General features: G+C 40.4%; 1 protein-coding gene and 1 long non-coding RNA gene across 11 annotated transcripts in view; both read left to right on the top strand.

The window, feature by feature from the left end:
- Positions 1-19,239, top strand: part of SNX24 (sorting nexin 24) — a 178,669-nt gene that overhangs the window by 28,075 nt on the left and 131,355 nt on the right. The window lies entirely within an intron of this gene.
- Positions 15-19,239, top strand: part of LOC144581407 (uncharacterized) — a 47,145-nt gene continuing 27,920 nt past the window's right edge. The window contains exons 1-2 of the long non-coding RNA XR_013532121.1: positions 15-12,886; positions 14,497-19,239. The exon at positions 14,497-19,239 is cut by the window's right edge and continues 27,920 nt beyond it. This is a non-coding gene — a long non-coding RNA (uncharacterized LOC144581407). The remainder of the gene's footprint in view (positions 12,887-14,496) is intronic.

Genomic DNA, 19,239 nt, shown 5'->3' with positions numbered 1-19,239 from the left:
TGAGTATAGTGCAGGATAAGTTTTTTAAAAAGTTCTGTTTTCCTTGTTTATTATTGGTGAACAATTAGATCTCATTGTCAGTAAAAATTGATGACTGCAGCTTCCAAACTATTGAGCCTGAGCTAATAAATGCAACAGTTGTTCATAATTTGGTGGTAAATGACCTTTAAATGTAGCTGTTTATGGAGGCTGTCCTTGGGGAACAATTTAACTTCCAAATGACACCCATGAGTACTTGTTATCATTTAAATATGCTTCCTTTTGTCAATAACAGAATAACAAATACTGGTTAGATTTCTGATGTTGATTCAGATACCAGGATACCTGCTGAATAAATTAGTGTACATTTGATTTATATTGACCAAAATTTTTTACATTGCTGTGTTACAGGTCAAGGTGACATGCATTTAAATGTGTTGTAGAGCAGAGGTCATGCTTGACTGACAGAAGTGCTTATGTTGCTTTTAATTAACTTTTAAATATTATCCTGACATTTCTTCTTAAATACCAATGATTATGAACAGGATTGAAATTAACTTGGGACATTAGTAGAGATCTTACTTAAAATGTCAGTAATCTTGATTCTTCCCATAAAAATTATTGGAATGTATTATTGCTACATTTTATCTCATAATTTGTATGGAAATCAAATCTGCTTTTTCCATCGTAGACTCTAAATTCATTGTCTATGTTTTTTCCATTGACAGTTTTGCAGAAATAGTCTGAGATAGCATTGAAAAAAGCAAAGTAATGGACAAAGTCTTACCTAGTTCAGAACTATTTTATGAGGCAGATGCATTTCTTAGTGGTATGAGCTTTCTTTTACTGATGTTGTTATTTGTATGTGGTTGGGGGATTGTTTGCAGGATGATGCCAGGGATTAACTTTGTCAGCCATTTATTAGTAGTCCACAATAGTATAATTTTAGGGAAGCTTTAATCAACACCTGATTTGCCCTTTGAGAGGATATCTTCACCCTGAATGCTGCTTCTTTTGCATTTAAATATTGTTGGGTAAAAAGCATTTTGCTTGTAGTATGCAATATTTTTCATTTAGGCCTCGTGAGAATTTTCATATAATTTAGAACTTTAGAACGGCGATGTACAGAGCTTTTCAGTCTTTAATAACCATAAAGATCTTTGTTGTTATTTAAAATGCGTGCCTTGGAAATGTAGTATAACCTTTTGAGCTCTGCATCCGAAGGAGCTGCACGTAATCAAAAAGCAACATGAAGCTCTGCTGCTTCAAAACTTTCTGTGATGTGAGAAACCCCGTCTCTACTAAAAATACAGAATTAGCCGGGCATGGTGCTGTGTGCCTGTAGTCCAAGCTACTTGGGAGGCTGAGGCAGGAGAATCACTTGAACCCTGGGAGGCAGAGGTTTCGGCGAGCCGAGATTGTGCCATTGCACCACAGCCTGGGCAACAAGAGTGAAACTCCATCTCAGAAAACAAACAAACAAACAAAAAACCAAAACATAGAATTCTGTGATGAACTTCTACAGTTGTAAACAGAGGTGCCCTGCAAAACAAAGAGGACCTCAACCCTGCCCACATCTAATGAATAGCAGTGGGTCTGGGATGTCAGCTTAGTTTCAGCCAGCAACACTTGGTTTCAGTGTTGTTCCTTAGCCTGCAGCTTTGTACCTAAATTTAATGAATCCAGAACAGCATTAATCCCATATTGTACGTAACAGCAAAAGTAGTGACAGTGTTAAAAATGCTAATAAGTGAGAAACGGAAGTGGAGATAATAAAATGGAAAGTGGTGGAAGAATGACAAACCCGTTTCCATGTGGAATGAATCATCCAATCGTAGGAATGATTATTAAGGACAGAAGGGAGACTCATGCAGCATTTCTCATATGCCGGCATGCACATGTGCAGGGAGTTGGGGGAAGTGCCTGGCACATGGAGAAACTTTGGGTGTTAGTACCACTTCAGGGGCCTGACCCTAAGGGAGAGGGCAGGGAGTTTGAGAAAAAGGCTGTTGATGTGGTGGTGCTGCTGGTGGATGGCACATTGGAACACCAAAGGAGGGTTTGGGTTTCTGGTGCACGTCGCTAGCTGCTAAAGCCATGGAGCTACGCCTTGCAGCACACTGGCATCACCTGGAGAGCTTTACAAACTACTGATGCCTCTGGCCCACCCTCAGAGAATCTGATGGTTCTGGGGTATGAATTGAGCATCAAAATTTTCTAAAGGTCCCTTGGTGAGTCTTATGAACAGTGGAAGGTGAGAACTACTGCACTGAAGATGTCCCAGGATGCTTGTGGAGATCGTTAAGGCAGATTACGTGCCCCAGCACATATTATTAATAAGTTAGTTCAGTAATTCTTGGGAAACACTTAAAAACACACATTAACAAGCTTTGTCCCCAGAGATTCTCATGCCATAGGGGCTCAGGCTCTGGTACTGTTTAAAAACTCTCCAGATGATTTTAATTTGTAGCTAAGCCTGCAAACTGTGGGGTAGTTAGCTTCCCTGTTTGGAAAAGATGCCCTGTAGCGTGTATATTCAGCATAAAGGAGAAACGTCAGCTTTGTTTTAAAGCTTTAAAGGACTGGTTCACATTCTGATACCGCAAAAGTGCATCTAGGACTGGCTTATAAACAAATGAACTTAAGGAAAGCTTTTCTGACCTCAGCCTGCTTCAGGAAGTTCTAAGGAGTGTCATTATTAAGCTCTGGAGCCAGAAAGACTTGATTCCACGTTCTGGCATTGTGACTAGTCAGAGAAACCTGTACAAGTCATTTAACTTCCCTAAGCCTCATTCCCTAAAATAATTATTCCCTTTTCTCATAAGGATCACCTGTAAGTACCAGGCACAAAGACCTCACAACAAGGAGCTATTGTTATTACTGATATTTCTAATTAAAATTTTTGCCAGTTGGAGCTAATACATCATCATATATTTTACCTTCCTTTCATCAGTATGATAATTGTTCTCTTTCTCTCACTTTAGAATTATTGCAAATTTAATTCACTGCTTTAAGTTTTTATAAAAGCAATATCAAAAGATCCCTGCAGTGGTTTTAAATTAGAGAATAACATCTGTAGTGTCCCAGCCACATTGTATGTAAGAAAAAATGAAGAATGGTGATTCTGTGGTTAAACCAATTATTAACAGCTATTTATTAATCACAGAATACTTAGGTGAAATTCCAGCTACCTTTCTGTGCTGTAGGCGCTAGTGGTATTCTCAAGGAAAACCTTGTATTATTTTCCTACTTTCTCCATTTATAAAAAGTACTTTTTAGAAGAGGCCAAAGAACCAATCCTGAATTTGTAAGTATGGTCATCCCTCAATATCCATGGTGGATTGGTTCCAAGACTCCACATGGACACAAAAATCCATGAATGCTCAAGTCCATGATATAAAATGACATAGTATTTGCCTATAAACTATGCACAGTCTCCCATGTACTTTAAATCAACTCTAGACTATTTAAATACCTAATACAATGTAAATGCTATGTAAAGAGTTGTTATATATTTGGGGAATAGTGAACAAAAATGTCTGTATGCATTCAGAATTCTTTTCCCCTTATGTTTTCTAGTCACAGTTGGTTGAATCTGTGGCTGCAGAATCCACAGATAATGAGGGCCGACTGTATCACCATATACAGCTCTAGCCTGGCAGTGGAATGGGGCCAGCTCCCACCCAGACCCATTTATGTGTGCTTTGCTCTGAGCAAAAGTAGGACTTTAGACTCCTGTCAGTGTTTGTTCAGGTTCAGATGAGGCCAGTTCTGTGAAGCTGATCTTTCTGTGGCCTAGAGAATTCTAAATGCATGGGTGGGGAGGCAGGCAGCCTATTTAATTGGAAGTTTAGGTCAGAGTTTATGTGATTTGCTATAAGCGTGTTTGTATGCTGGGTGCTTGGTTGGGGCTGAAGAGAGGGCTGGCAGGGACAGTCAGGCAGAAGTGCCAGGCAGGAGTTGTAAGAGGTGGCAGTAGATGAGGGCTGGGTGAAGGCACAGTTACGAAGTGTGAGGCACAATTTTGTCAGCTCCAATATTTACTTAGATTCATTTATTTAACCAATGATTCTTCAAGACCTTAATTTTACCAGGCACTGTACTGGGCCTTGGAAATGCTATCACTTTCAGTAGGGTTTCTTTTTTTTTTTTTTTTTGAGATGGAGTCTCTCTCTCTTGTCACTTAGGCTGGAGTGCAGTGGCATGATCTCAGTTCACTGCAACCTCCACCTCCTGTGTCCAAATGATCCTTATGCCTCAGCCTCCCAAGTACTGTGATTAAAGGCACGCCCCACCATGCCCATCTAATTTTTTTGTGTGTATTTTTAGTAGAGATAGAGTTTCACCATTTTGGCCAAGCTGGTCTCGAACTCCTGACCTCAGGTGATCCACCCACCCTGGCCTTCCAGAGTGCTGGGATTATAGGCGAGAGCCACTGCACCGGCCAGGATTCTTTTTATATGTGAACACAGTATATAGTGGAGCTGAAGTTAAATCAACCCATCCTGTATTGTTCCATGGAAATATGAACATATAAATACAATTATGTTAGCAAGATTAAATATGAACCTCAATTCCCTTATCTTGAAAAAGGATTGCCAACATAGTGAAAACCTGTCTCCACTAAAAAATACAAAAAATAGCCAGCAATGGTGGCACATGCCTGTAGTCCCAGCTACTCAGGAGGCTGAGGCAGGAGAATAGCTTGAACCTGGGAGGCAGAGGTTGTGGCCTCTGTCACTGCACTCCAACCTGGGCAACATGTCACTGCACTCCAACCTGGGCAACAGAGTGAGACCCCTCTCAAAAAAAAAAAAATGGATTAAGATTATTATGCAACCCTGTAGAGTCATCCAAGATTAAATGAAATAATGCATGTGAAATGCCTACCTCAGATTACATTTAGCTAAGTGAGGATCAGCTGATGTTACCGGAACTGTCTGCCTTCACAATCTTGGGTTGGTCCCTTTCCAGAAGGGAAGGGATTATACAATACAGTGAAGAAATCTTGTGAAAGACGAAAGTGGCTGGGTGAGATATCCTGGCAGAGCAGACTCTAAGCATGCTTCCTTGTTGGCTAACATATTGGCAAACCAAGGTGTGAGCATTAAATAGGTGAGATTGTTCAAGTAGGTGTATTGATGTGTATCCCTTGGGTGCTGACCAGTGTGTAGCATATTTTACTTGTTCTGATACTGGGCCACACAGCATTAGGGCCAGCTCTTATGAATCAGAAAGAAGCTAGGGTTATGTTTATTCTGCAACTTCACCTTTTTGGGAGGAGGTTCTTCAGCTTTTTGGGAGAAATGAAGTAGCATTGTGGTTGAAGAGTGAACTATGGAGTTGAGAAAACCTGGACAGGCCCCTGACCCTACCACTTGCTAACCATGTGTTGAATGGTAACCAATTGCATAAATGCTGAGTCTTGGCTTCCTTCAATGGAGATAATAGTAACTGCTTCATGACCAATAGGAATTGTTTTTCCCAATTGAAATAATAAGTGCCAATCCCTTAACACATAATTGGTTCTATAGTAGCTAGTATTGGTATTTGTTTCTAAAAATTAAAATCTTTATATTGAATTTCTACAAAGAGGTGCCTGAGTTAGGCTTATATGATCTGAATATAGTTAATACCATAAGCCTCTCTCCTGTTCTTGTATAACTAAAGCAAAACAAAAACAACAAAAGTAATGCTTTCAAGTAAACATTTGATCAAAATTTCAGTATGGCAAAGGGATTTTGGGTTTATAGAGTTGAATTAGAATTTGACCTGAGTTATTTTATCCATGAACTGTTTAGAATTGTTTCTTATAGTGTCCAGTAGGGACACTCTATTAAAACTGATTAATAATATAGTTTCAACAAATGGAAAATATGATGCCATAAAATAGATTACCCAGAATTCTGTAGAGCTCAAATATTAATATTTCATGTTTATGGAGAAAATGTATGTGTCTGTGGATAGCCCATGCAGATATACACTTTTTTTTTTCAATTTTTTATTGCATTTTAGGTTTTGGGGTACATGTGCAGAACATGCAAGACAGTTGCATAGGTACACACATGGCAGTGTGTTTTGCTTCCTTTCTCCCCTTCACCCACATTTGGCATTTCTCCCCAGGCTATCCCTCCCCAGCTCCCCCCCCGGCTGCCCCCCCCCTTTTTCCCCCAATAGACCCCAGTGTTTAGTACTCCCCTCCCTGTGTCCATGTGTTCTCATTTTTCATCACCTGCCTATGAGTGAGAATATGAGGTATTTCATTTTCTGTTCTTGTGTCAGTTTGCTGAGAATGATGTTCTCCAGATTCATCCATATCCCTACAAACGACACAAACTCATCATTTCTGATTGCTGCATAATATTCCATGGTGTATATGTGCCATATTTTCCCAATTCAGTCTGTCATCAATGGGCATTTGGGTTGATTCCAGGTCTTTGCTATTGTAAACAGTGCTGCAATGAACATTCGTGTGCATGTGTCCTTATAGTAGAACGATTTATAGTCCTTTGGATATATACCCAGTAATGGGATTGCTGGGTCAAATGGAATTTCTATTTCTAAGGCCTTGAGGAATCGCCACACTGTCTTCCACAATGGTTGAACTAATTTACACTCCCACCAACAGTGTAAAAGTGTTCCTTTTTCTCCACATCCTCTCCAGCATCTGTTGCCTGCAGATTTTTTAATGATCGCCATTCTAACTGGCGTGAGATGGTATCTCAATGTGGTTTTGATTTGCATCTCTCTGATGACCAGTGATGATGAGCATTTTTTTCATATGATTGTTGGCCTCCTATATGTCTTCTTTCGTAAAGTGTCTGTTCATATCCTTTGCCCAATTTTGAATGGGCTTGTATGTTTTTTTCCTGTAAATCTGTTTGGGTTCTTTGTAAATTCTGGATATCAGCCCTTTGTCAGATGGGTAAACTGCAAACATTTTTTCCCATTCTGTTGGTTGCCGATTCACTCTAGTGACTGTTTCCTTTGCCGTGCAGAAGCTGTGGAGTTTGATTAGGTCCCATTTGTCTATTTTGGCTTTTGTTGCCAATGCTTTTGGTGTTTTGTTCATGAAGTCCTTGCCTACTCCTATGTCCTGGATGGTTTTGCCTAGATTTCCTTCTAGGGTTTTTATGGTGCCAGGTCTTATGTTTAAGTCTTTAATCCATCTGGAGTTAATTTTAGTGTAAGGTGTCAGGAAGGGGTCCAGTTTCTGCTTTCTGCACATGGCTAGCCAGTTTTCCCAACACCATTTGTTAAACAGGAAATCCTTTCCCCATAGCTTGTTTTTGTCAGGTTTATCCAAGATTGTATGGGTTGTAGATATGTTGTGTTGCCTCTGATGCCTCTGTTTTGTTCCATTGTTCTATATCTCTGTTTTGGTACCAGTACCATGCTGTTTTGATTACTGTAGCCTTGTAGTATAGTTTGAAATCCGGTAGTGTGATGCCCCCCGCTGTGTTCTTTTTGCTTAGAATTGACTTGGCTATGCGGGCTCTCTTTTGGTTCCATATGAAGTTCATGGTGGTTTTTTCCAGTTCTGTGAAGAAAGTCAATGATAGCTTGATGGGGATAGCATTGATTCTGTAAATTACTTTGGCAGTATAGCCATTTTCATGATATTAATTCTTCCTAACCATAAACATGGAATGTTTCTCTATCTGTTTGTGTCCTCTCTGATTTCGTTGAGCAGTGGTTTGTAGTTTTCCTTGAAGAGGTCCCTTACGTTCCTTGTGAGTTGTATTCCTAGGTATTTTATTCTTTTTGTTGCAATTGTGAATGGCAGTTCATTCTTGATTTGGCTTTCTTTAAGTCTGTTATTGGTGTAGAGGAATGCTTGTGATTTTTGCACATTGATTTTATATCCTGAGACTTTGCTGAAGTTGCTTATCAGTTTCAGGAGTTTTTGGGCTGAGGCAATGGGGTCTTCTAGGTATACTATCATGTCATCTGCAAATAGAGACAATTTGGCTTCCACCTTTCCTATTTGAATACCCTTTATTTCTTTTTCTTGCCTGATTGCTCTGGCTAGAACTTCCAGTACTATATTGAATAGGAGTGGTGAAAGAGGGCATCCTTGTCTAGTGCTGGATTTCAAAGGCAATGCTTCCAGTTTTTGCCCATTCAGTATGATATTGGCTGTTGGTTTGTCGTAAATAGCTTTTATTACTTTGAGATACGTTCCATCGATACTGAGTTTATTGAGGGTTTTTAGCATAAAGGGCTGTTGAATTTTGTCGAATGCCTTCTCTGCATCAATTTAGATAATCATGTGGTTTTTGTTTTTGGTTCTGTTTATGTGGTGAATTACATTTATAGACTTGCGTATGTTGAACCAGCCTTGCATCCCCAGGATAAATCCTACTTGATCATGATGGGTAAGTTTTTTGATTTGCTGTTGCAGTCGGCTTGCCAATATCTTATTGAAGATTTTTGCGTCTATGTTCATCATGGATATTGGCCTGAAGTTTTCTTTTCTTGTTGGGTCTCTGCTGGGTTTTGGTATCAGGATGATACTGGTCTCCTAAAATGATTTGGGAAGGATTCCCTCTTTTTGGATTATTTTGAATAGTTTCAGAAGGAATGGTACCAGCTCCTCTTTGTATGTCTGGTAGAATTTGGCTGTGAACCCATCTGGACCTGGGCTTTTTTTGTGTGGTAGGCTCTTAATTGCTGCCTCGACTTCTGACCTTGTTATTGGTCTATTCATAGTTTCAGCTTCCTCCTGGTTTAGGCTTGGGAGGACACAGGAGTCCAGGAATTTATCCATTTCTTCCAGGTTTACTAGTTCATGTGCATAGAGTTGTTTGAGATATACACTTTTAAAGAAACCTTCTTTAATATTTTGCCATGATTTTCTTGGGGCTTATGCAGTCTAGGAGTGCAGCAGAGCAGAAGGAAGCCAGACTGGTTTCTCACCTTGATATGCCTCCACATGCTTCAGTGTCCTCCTTTGTACGGAGGAGTGCTATCACCAGATATTGTCAGGAGAATTATATAATGGAGATAATAAATGCCAAGCACCTAGCACAGTGCAAGGCATGTATCAGGTTAGGTTACTCATACTAACAAATAATTGTTCATCCTGGGTCTGAAAAGCAGGAGAAGAATGATAGTCCTCTTTATTGCAAGCAGGACATGAGGAACACTTTTATTTTTTTTAAGACAGTCTTAAAAATCTTGACTCACTACAACCTCTGTCTCCTGGGTTCAAGCAATTCTCCTGCCTCAGTCTCCCAAGTAGCCTTATTAGCCTGGCGTGGTAGCAGGTGCCTGTGATCCCAGCTACCGTAGCTACAGTAGCCTGGCTAATTTTTGAATTTTTAGTAGAGACGGGGTTTTGCCATGTTGGCCAGGCTGGTCTCAAACTCCTGACCTCAAGTGATCCACCCGCTTCAACCTCCCAAAGTGCTGGGATTACAGGCATGAGCCACCACGGTTGGCCCCATTGCTTTTCTTCAAGTGATTTTCTTAGATGAATATGGGTAGGCAGTAGGTTTTTGAGCTGGCCACAGTACTGGCATTTTGACAGTGTATATATTTTATAATTTTTTAGATTTGGAAGGTTTTTAAAATTATTTTTTATTTTTTATTCTTCAATATTTCCAGCTGAGATTTGGAAGGTTTTTTAAAAGCAGGCTTTGCTTTATGTTAGAGATGCATTCATTTTTGTTGGCCATTAATAATGTCAGTGTATAAAAATGAAAAAGATTAGTTTTTGAAGGTACCTTAACATATTTTGAACTAATTAATTGCTTAACACTGGTAATGTTGTAAAATAGTTAATTTTAAGGAATAGTTTCATTAAAAAATAGCTGGAGATTATTTAAAAATCAGTGCCATTTAAACCTCTTGTGATCTTCTTCTCAACATAAAGTCTCAACACTGAAACATTTGCTTCAACACTTTGAAGCAAAGCGTTTATCTTTATGTTATCAAGTAGTGTGATTAATCAATATAGCCCAGTAAATGAAGTATTTGAGTGCCTGCTTTGTTCCTGCTACAGACCACTGACAACTATAAAGTATGATTCTAGACCTCAAGGAGTTTTTAGTTTAGCTCTGCACAAAATCACACAATACCTATGAGTCAATAATGAATGCTCTATGGTAATAGCTTGTTTTGAATGGAGATTTTGAAAATGAGATCAAGGAGGAGTGGAGTGCAGTACCCAGAAGACTGTCTGCAAGAGATGATGCTTAAGCTGTATTTTGAAGGCTAGGGCTTCAAAATAAATGTATGGAAAGGATAGGGCTTTGTCAAGGAACCTACCCTCAGAAAAGTTAAAAAGATATAAATGAACATTATACCATGGGGGTTAGAAAGGGAGCAGGGTCCTATGTGCAGCAGGTCAGTGGTGGGTAGAGAGTGGAAATGTTCTGGATACATGGGGCAGAGCCATGTTGGGAGGTCCCTGAGGAGGACCACCTTTGTTCCTTCTGCTCCTGGAGGGTGGGCATCTGCCATTGTTGAAGCTGTGAAAGTCAACCCTTAGACTTTTGATGGGCATTGGGAAGAGAAGGGGCACATTCTGGTGGGGAGAGTATGAGTTGCTTTCAGGGGAGGGGTAGAGATGAGAGAGGGCTCTGTCACTGGCACTACTCAAGCAGTGCCTGTGGGGCTGCCAAGGGTATTTCTCCAAGATCCGCCAAGGGTATTTCTCCAATATTAGGTGGGAGTGAGACCAGAGACTCTGAAACCTGAGAACTTTGTGAATAAATAAACAAGGTTGCACAGAATGTTAATGAACAGCAAAGTGATATGAAAATGAGGAAACCATGCTGATTAAACATATCTTGGTATGTAGAATGTTTCCAAAGAGGGTTGATTGAAATCAGGTATGGGACTGTGGCTATGGGCCAGGATGAAGGTCTGGACTGGGCCAGTGCAGGGGATGGACATGAGAGATTCTGAAAAGAACATATGAACTTTAGAAACTGTAGTTAGTAGCTGAAAGAAAAATATAAATAAAAGATACAATTTAGTATCCTTTGTCTCATCTCTGCCTAACTCTCCACTCAGCACTCCTGAACTGCCTCACTCACTGCCCAGCTGCAGGAGAACCAGGGACGTCCATGCTCTGAGTCTCATGATCTTCTGCCTACAGGAAACCTATCCCACCCCCAACCCAGAGTTGGTTAACTTGTGTTTTTGCTTTTCAAGCTAGTTCTAGTTTCACTTTCTCCTGGTAGCCAGGGGTAAGAGTTTTGATTCTGCCCGAGTTTGCTTCTTACTCCACTGATGGTATCTTCAAGCCAATAGGCCAACGGATGGTGATTCCCCACTGGACTCCCCTCTTGGTGTCCTGCTCCTATGGGCAGGAGCCCTCAGGCTATGCTCTGAAAGATGGCTGCTACACATGCTGGATGTCCACTCAGTTCCGATGATGCTTGAGACTCAATCTGAATCTTGCTTTTCCTGTACAGGCAAGGTGTTGGGGGAGCAAGGAGTTGGGGAATCCACACAAGGGAATGATGGCTGACCTGGGAGGGTCCATTACAGCTGCAACGAGCCACATCTGCCTTGAGTGAAATTATTCCTAGATAATGAGAGAACCTCCTTTTTGGGACCCCAGGTGGGAGAATGGAGTGGGAAGGTTGGTGCCACTTCCTTGTTTTGTTTGCAGAACTTGGTAAGATTCTTTCCTGTCTTCCAAGTATCTGATTGGTGCTCAGCTCAATTGAGGCCTGCTGTGTGGTTCTAGAGACTCAATGGCAATTCTACAGAGGGTAGCGAGGTCAGGAGAATGAGGTGAATAAAGGGCCACTGGGAGACGGAAGTTAGATTACAGTGGATTAAGGAAGCTAGGAGAGAGTGAGGACCCTGCCAGATGCTTTGACTATGAAAAGAGGGAGAGAAGTCATAAAAGCATGAAGGAAAAGCAGGGTCAGGTCAAGGCTTTTTCTAAATCAGACCAAAGACAGTGAGTACTTCAAGGTCAGGGAATGGAGTCAGTGACATAAAAACCTGAGTTTTGAAGGGAGAAGAGTTTACGTGGAGGTGGGAATGAAGCTTCCCGGGAGGTGAACTGCTGTTCTTGGAGTTGTTTCCCCTGTCAGGGTTATAGATTTGTGCTAATGATTCCGCCATACAAAGTTTGGCATTAAGGGATGAGTTTAGAGCAGCATTGTTTAATAGAAATATAATGCTAGCCATGTGTGGTGGCTCACGCCTGGAATCCCACATGCTTGGGAGGCCAAGGTGGGAGGATTGCTTTGGGCCAGGAGTTTGAGACCAGCCTGGGCAATATAAGCAAGACCCCGTCTCTACAAAATACAATTAAAAAATTAGCCAAGTGTGGTGGTGCACAGCCATAGTTCCAGCTACTCAGGAGGCTGAAGAAGGAAGATCGCTTGAGCCCAGGAGTTTCAGGCTGCAGTGAGCTATGATCCAGACAGAGCAAAACCCTGCCTCAAAAATAAATAAATAATTAAAATTGAAAAAAGAAATATGCAAACCACAAATATGAGCTACAGGGAGATTTAAAAATTTTTAGTAGCCATATTAAAGTGAAATGAATTATAATAATATATTTGATTTAATGCAATAAATCCAAAATACTATTCTAACGTGTAATCTTTATAAACATTATTAATGAGACAACTTGTTATTTTTGTAGTAATTCTTTGAAACTTGGTGTCTTTATGCTTATAGAGTGTCTCCATTTGGACCAGCCATGTTTCAAATGCTTGATAGCAGCATGTGGCGAGTGCTGTACTATGTTGGACAAGGCAGATTTAGAGAATAGGAAGGTGTCCAACTTCCAGCAAAACATGTAGTGAGGCAAGAATAAAGGTATCCTGTTTCAGGAGCTTTCAGACTTTAGCCCCTGTTGAGAATACAGTCTCACTATTCTTGGTGTACACTGTCAACATGAGTTCTCTGCAGGCTCTTGGTTTCAGCTCAGGTGAGTAATATTGTTCTTGTGGTTACCTTGTCCTTAAGTAAATGGAATTGTGGAATTGAGAAGCAGTAGGAGCCTGAGTCAAACTCTTCAGACTTAGTTTCCCTCTCTGCCATTTCAAACTGCGAGACATTGAATAAGTTATTTAACTGCTCTGTGCCTCAGTTTCCTTATCTCTAAAATGAGGATAGTAATAAATTAATTAATCAATTAATGTATGTATGTATTTAATAGAGACCGGGGCTCACTAGGTTGCCCAGGCTGGCCTTCAACTCCTGGGCTCAAGCGAGCTTCCTGCCTTAGCCTCCCAAAGTGCTAAGATTACAGGCATGAGCCACCAAGCCCAGCCAGTAATAACAAATTTTACTTAAATGACATTTTATACCTATGTTATAGGGTTGTTGCAAAAACTAGATGTAGATGACTTAGAACAATAGTTGACTCACAGTTAAGGCTTAACAAATAAGTTAAATTTTAAAAGAAAATATTTAGGCTACTTTATTTGAGTTGGTGTTAATGACCATTGTAGACTTTTTCAAAAAAATGTCTAAGGACCAGGACTCATTTATGGAATGCTGAAGTCTGAGTTGAAGCAAAAAACTGCCTCCTCTAATTTTCTATTTACTTTGGAGAAATAACACAACATAGATAAAGTTTTGCATTTACCAAATTAAAATATGTGAAGCAGTAATCAATATGTTATCCTTAAAGGAGCTGCCTTAGAATGGGCAATATACTCTTTAAAATCTTTTATAAATGGAATAGCAAACTTGAATCTGAGATATTGGTGTTTTGGAGATGTGTAGTGACATAAGGCAGCTTTGTTCTAATTGCATCCCAAGTTTGAAAAATTTTTTCATTAAGAATATCTGAATGAAGAGGTGGTTAGAATGGGGCTGAGGGTAAAGGAGAGAAGGCCAAGGAAGCAGAGACCTTGTAAAAGCTACTGCCCACATGCCCTTTATCTGTTAGTCAATGCCCCATTTTTCAAATGAGCTTTTACAATAACCAGATAGCTGGATCACATCACTAAGGGGGGATGCACTAACCTGCCTGCCTTCTTATGTCCAGCTCAGCCCTTCTAACTGAGTGCAAAGTTGATTTTTGCCTATAAAAGTGGAAAATGGACCTGATAAAAATGTTTAGTCTTCGAGGCCTCGTTTTATTTATCGTATCAGAAAAGAACAATGTTTTGTGTTGTGGTCAAAATAGAAGCTGACCTTGCTTGTTCACAAAAGCTCAAATCCTAGAGATAAGGGGGGCAAAATAATAGAGTACAATGGAAAGAGTAGGGTGTAATTATTTGTAGCTTGTCAAGTGAAGCCCTTTCAAGCCCCAAGTGATTCAAATCTGGGAACTCTGCACAATTCTGTAAACTAACCACAACCAGCATCAGAGAAATCTCCCCTGGCCCGCAGACAGCATCGAAATTGCATCAGTTTGTCATGCACTGAGCATGCCAGCCTCACACAATATCATTTGGTTGCAAATGGGCCTGCCCCTAAAGCCCTGAAACACATTCTGTGGTATCTGACTCTTGGCCTGCGATTTGTCATGTCCCTGCTGCTATCAGTGTGCAGTAATTTTAATAGATTCTGATGGTTTCCTTGTAGAAACACAGGATGCATCTGGTTTGGACACAGGACACAGGAGAGGCTCTTCTGGCCAAAGACAACAGGAATGTGTGCAAAAAAATTGGAGATTCATTTAATTTCATTAAAAATTTGTTTTAGGCTATACAGTTATGTTTTCTGATTTTTTTTTCTTTTTTTTTAATTATAAAGAGACCATATGATTAGAAGAAATCCGATTTTTTAAAGTATTGCACAGTTTAACATATAGAAATATATTGTTCATTTTATCTTTAAAATAGTTGCCTTTTTAGAGATACATTACTGACAGTATACTTACTCAGCTTTTAGAAGTTACGGCTGTTCGTGTGTAGTTAGTCTAATATAATGGTTTATTTGCCCCCTTTCTGCTCAACATATGGTGGTCTATGGATCAGCAGCATTGGTGAGAATGTGTTACAAATGCAGATTGTCAGGCCCATCCCAGACCTACAGAATTGGACTAGGGGATTCATATGCACATCTAAGTGTGAGAAGCTCAGGATCTCGGGCTTAGAGCACAGGCTTTAGAGTCAGAGAGCTCTGTGTTGATATTCTGTCTTTCTGACTTAGTGTGCTTGACTCTGGGCAGTTTGGTCAATTCTGCTAAGCTTCAGATTCCTCATCTACTGAGTGGGGATTATAATTACTTATATGGTTATTTTCAGGGTTGAATAAAATTATATATACATAAAATTATATAATTAGGTATACATATATTAAATAAAACTATGTATCTATAAAATTATGAATACATATAAGTATCTCTATACTTCTATCTATATAGACCTGACATAGAAAAAGCATACAGTAAAGATGTCATATAGTGTTGGTTCCAGGGACTTTGCCTTAAAAGCATTAACATTTGTCTAATTGTGGAATAATTCACTTGCAAATAATTTCCATGGTACAAGAATTGTGAATTTTTTTTGTTTGTTGGATTTTTTTTTTTTTTTTTTTGAGACAAGGTCTCACTGTGTCACTAAGATTGGACTGCATCGCTGTGACCAACTCCTGGGCTCAAGTGATTCTCTCACTTCGGGCTCTGGAGCCACTAGGACTATAGCTGCATGCCACCATGCCCAGCTAATGTTTTACTTTTTTGTAGAGACAGAGTCTGACTATGTTGCCCAGGCTGGTCTCCAACTCCTTGCCTCAAGAGATTCTCCCACCCCAGCCCCCCAAAGTGCTGGTATTATAGGCATGAGCCATCTCACCACACCTAATTGTGAATTTTATAGATGAACTTTAGCCGACTGTAGCTGAATTTAGTGTTAGGATGCCTCTATTCCCTCCCACATATCTTGTTAGCCTTTTTTCCTAAAGCATCTTTCTATTGTGATTTAGAGTATATGGCAGAGCCATGGATGGTGCTGGCTACTTGGAGAGTTGTGTAAAATGCACCACCCCCAAATTCTTGGAGATTGGACTTGGTCCCATCTTCATGTCAGCCAGGTTCTGGATAGAATGCCCTCTGGGCCTACTGGCCTTGGCCCAGCACACAGCTCCTGCCCTCATCTGTTTGTCCTGTGTTCTGGACCCACTGTGAATACTTGGGGCTCTCTGTGTCCCTGAAACATCCTTATCGTCATGGGTGGGGGCACAGTCATTTTTTCCTAGTATGGACCTATGGCAAAAAAAAAATACAGAGACAAAAATTAGGGCCAGATGTAAAATAACTATTTTTTTCCTTGAAAAACACTATTGTTTTCCTTCTTTCTTCTTTTTTTCCTTATAATTAGTCTCTCAATTTATCTGTAAATGTAATTTTTTCAGTTTACTGGCTTTTAAAATTATGAGCAATAACATAAAAATTTAGTTAATTGGGTCACCCAAGTATATGATTTATTTTCATATTCATACCAGTTAAGGACATGGGGACAGGAGTGTATATAGGGAAAAATGGGAGTAGGTGAGGAACTGAGGAAAGCTGGGCAGGGAAACAGAATGGCTTGGGTGGAGGAGTGGGTAGAGCAGATCAAGGGAAAGAGCCACAGAGAAAGCAAAAGTGGAAACAGAGCAGAGGACTGCAGTGAGCCAGAGGACGAATCAGTGTGGCTAGGGAGGCTTGTTCAGAATCACTTAACTAGCTCCTCAGTGGTTCAGAAGGTGGGAGGTTAACTGTTCTTTAACATGGGTTTCTAATCTTGAAACTACACGCAGAATCTTACATGTATGTGTATGTATGTTTCCACAGAGGTCTTCACATTTTCAGACCTGTGACTCCAAGAAAGGTTGCGAGTCACTCCTCATCACTACTCCAAATGGCACTTCTACCAAAGCCAAAACTGTCCCCTATGAGTTATATTTCTGCACATTTAAGGGCTTTCTTCTTTGTTTATATAATTATTAATATAGCCTTTTCTGTATTTGTTCATGTATGATTTATTAAATCTCTGGAACAGAAATAAAATGAATAAATGGCATGTCTTCCTAGATAATATTACCATTACATTCTTTTCTTTTCAGATTTTAAACTTACGTCATTGGTTAGCTTTTGTCATGATTCTATGAACTTCTGTTAATATTTGTGCATTACATTAAGGTGTTAATGTTACTGGCTTGGAACCAGTAGGCTTCAAAACTGGCAGAAATGTATTACTCAGGATTGCCACATCATTGATTTTTTTTTTTGAGACAGTGTCTTGATCTGTTACCCAGGGTGGAGTGCAGTGGGCACAATTATAGCTCACTGCAAGCTTGAACTCCTGGGCTCAAGAGATCCTCCCACCTCATCCTCCGGAATAGCTGGGGCTGCACTCACACATGCACTACCACACCTGGCTAATTTTTAAAAATTTTTAGTGGACTTGGGCTCTCAATCTGTTGCCCAGGCTGGTATTGAACTTGTGGGCTCAAGCAGTCCTCTCACCTTGTTCTCTCAAAATGTTAGGATTACAAGCATCAGCCAGTGCTCCTGGCCACATCATTGACTCTTACACTAGAACTTTGCTTGAGTGGATTGGTGAATATTTTCTGTGATAATTCCATTGGTTCTGTATAAGAAACAGATTTAGTGTCAGCTTTAACAAACACTGTTTGATTTATTCAATTGAGTATATAAATATTCAGTTTTACTTACAAATTTAAAACTTGAAAGTCTCAGATATGAAACACATTTTCTAGCTTTTCCTTTGGTTCCTGTAGGAATCAGTGTGTCTGATTTGAATTCTGGATTTTTTTTCTCTACTTATTGTACTTATTGCTGTCTTGAATAATTACCCCCAATTGTTTCTTTTGTTTTCTTTTTGAGACGGAGTCTCGCTGTCGACTAGGCTGAAATGCAGTGGTGCAATCTTGGCTCACTGCAACCTCTGCCTCCTGGGTTCAAGTGATTCTCCTGCCTGAGCCTCCAAAATAGCTGGGATTACAGGCGTGCACCACCACACCTGACTAGTTTATGTATTTTTAGCAGAGATGGGGCTTCACCATGTTGGCCAGGCTGATCTTGAACTCCTGGTTTCAAGTGATCCACCTTCCTTGGCCTCCCAAAGGCCTGGGATTACAGGTATGAGCCAGCACACCCAGCCTGTTTCTTTATCTGACAGAATGTACATTAAAAAAATGAATTTCTTTCAATAAAATCTGTCCTCTATAATTATAGTTCCAACTGCAGTTGACTCACCTTAGACTTTAATAATAGAGAACAAGCAATAGAGACTGTAAGGTGTGTCATGTGGGGATTAAGAGAAAGGTTCAGACAGAAGAGCAGGGGTGTGAGGTAGAATAATGAGTGTCCACAAGTGGGGGTGCTGTGTGGTTGCTGAGTGGAGAGCATCTCAGCCTCTCTCTGTTGAGGGGCCTCTGTTCTAGCAGAAGGTAAGTAGTCTCTGAATGGAAAAGTCAATATTTATGCACAGATGCTCAGAAAAATGTGGAAAACAAAATACATTTGTACAAACATTTCTACTTAGGACCATTGTACCAAATTGGCACATGTATTCTTAGAGAACTGTGGGCCCCTTTAGAAGCATGCTATTATGGAAAAGAACATGTTGAAATAATTGTTTATACCAATTTAGCAGTAAACAAGGAAATCATTTTTTAAAAGCACTGTCAAAGGGCTGGGCTTGAATAGAGTTGGGGATGCTCCCTGTGTCTGTGGGAATGGAAAGAAGAAAGGAGGCTGGATGTGTAGGTGGGGCGGGGGTGTGTCCAAAGCCAGTTCTCAGTGTTGGGGGCTCCCCATTTTTCTTAGATGTTACTTCCTTCCTGCTTGCCTCCCTGCCCCTCCTCCCCAAGCTCATTCTCTGTTCCCTCTAGAGCAGACACCTGTTGGCCACAGGTTAGCCAATGAAGTTGGGGTAGGGGCCCCAGGTTAGCCAATGAAGTGGGGGTAGTTGGCCACAGGTTAGCCAATGAAGTGGCGGGCACTATTCAATGCCCCAGGCACCTCCTTTGTTCCAGGCCCTTCCACCTCTGTGTTTGGAATCCGCTGTCGCCCCTCCCCACTTTTGTATCATCTTCTTTTGTACATGCTCTGAGAACAGTGGCTTCCTCCTTCTCTCCCTTCTAATGCCTTGTTATCTGTGACAGTTTTTGGTGTACCAAAAGTACCCATTCTTATATCTCTAATGTCATTTCTAAGGAATTTGGGGTGGAAGGGCCTACAGCCTATTCTCAGTCTGCCACCTTAACTCTGGACCAAGCAGCTCCTCCTTTTCTTTGGGTCCTGACTTTCTCAGATGAGCAGCCAGTTAAGGCTGAGGAATCAGTGGATTTGGAATAAGGAAAGAGGTTTGTAGG

The sequence above is a fragment of the Callithrix jacchus genome, chromosome 2, assembly GCF_049354715.1.
Source record: "Callithrix jacchus isolate 240 chromosome 2, calJac240_pri, whole genome shotgun sequence".
NCBI classification, from domain to species: Eukaryota; Metazoa; Chordata; class Mammalia; order Primates; family Cebidae; genus Callithrix; species Callithrix jacchus.
This window is presented reverse-complemented; position numbering and strand designations above follow the sequence as displayed.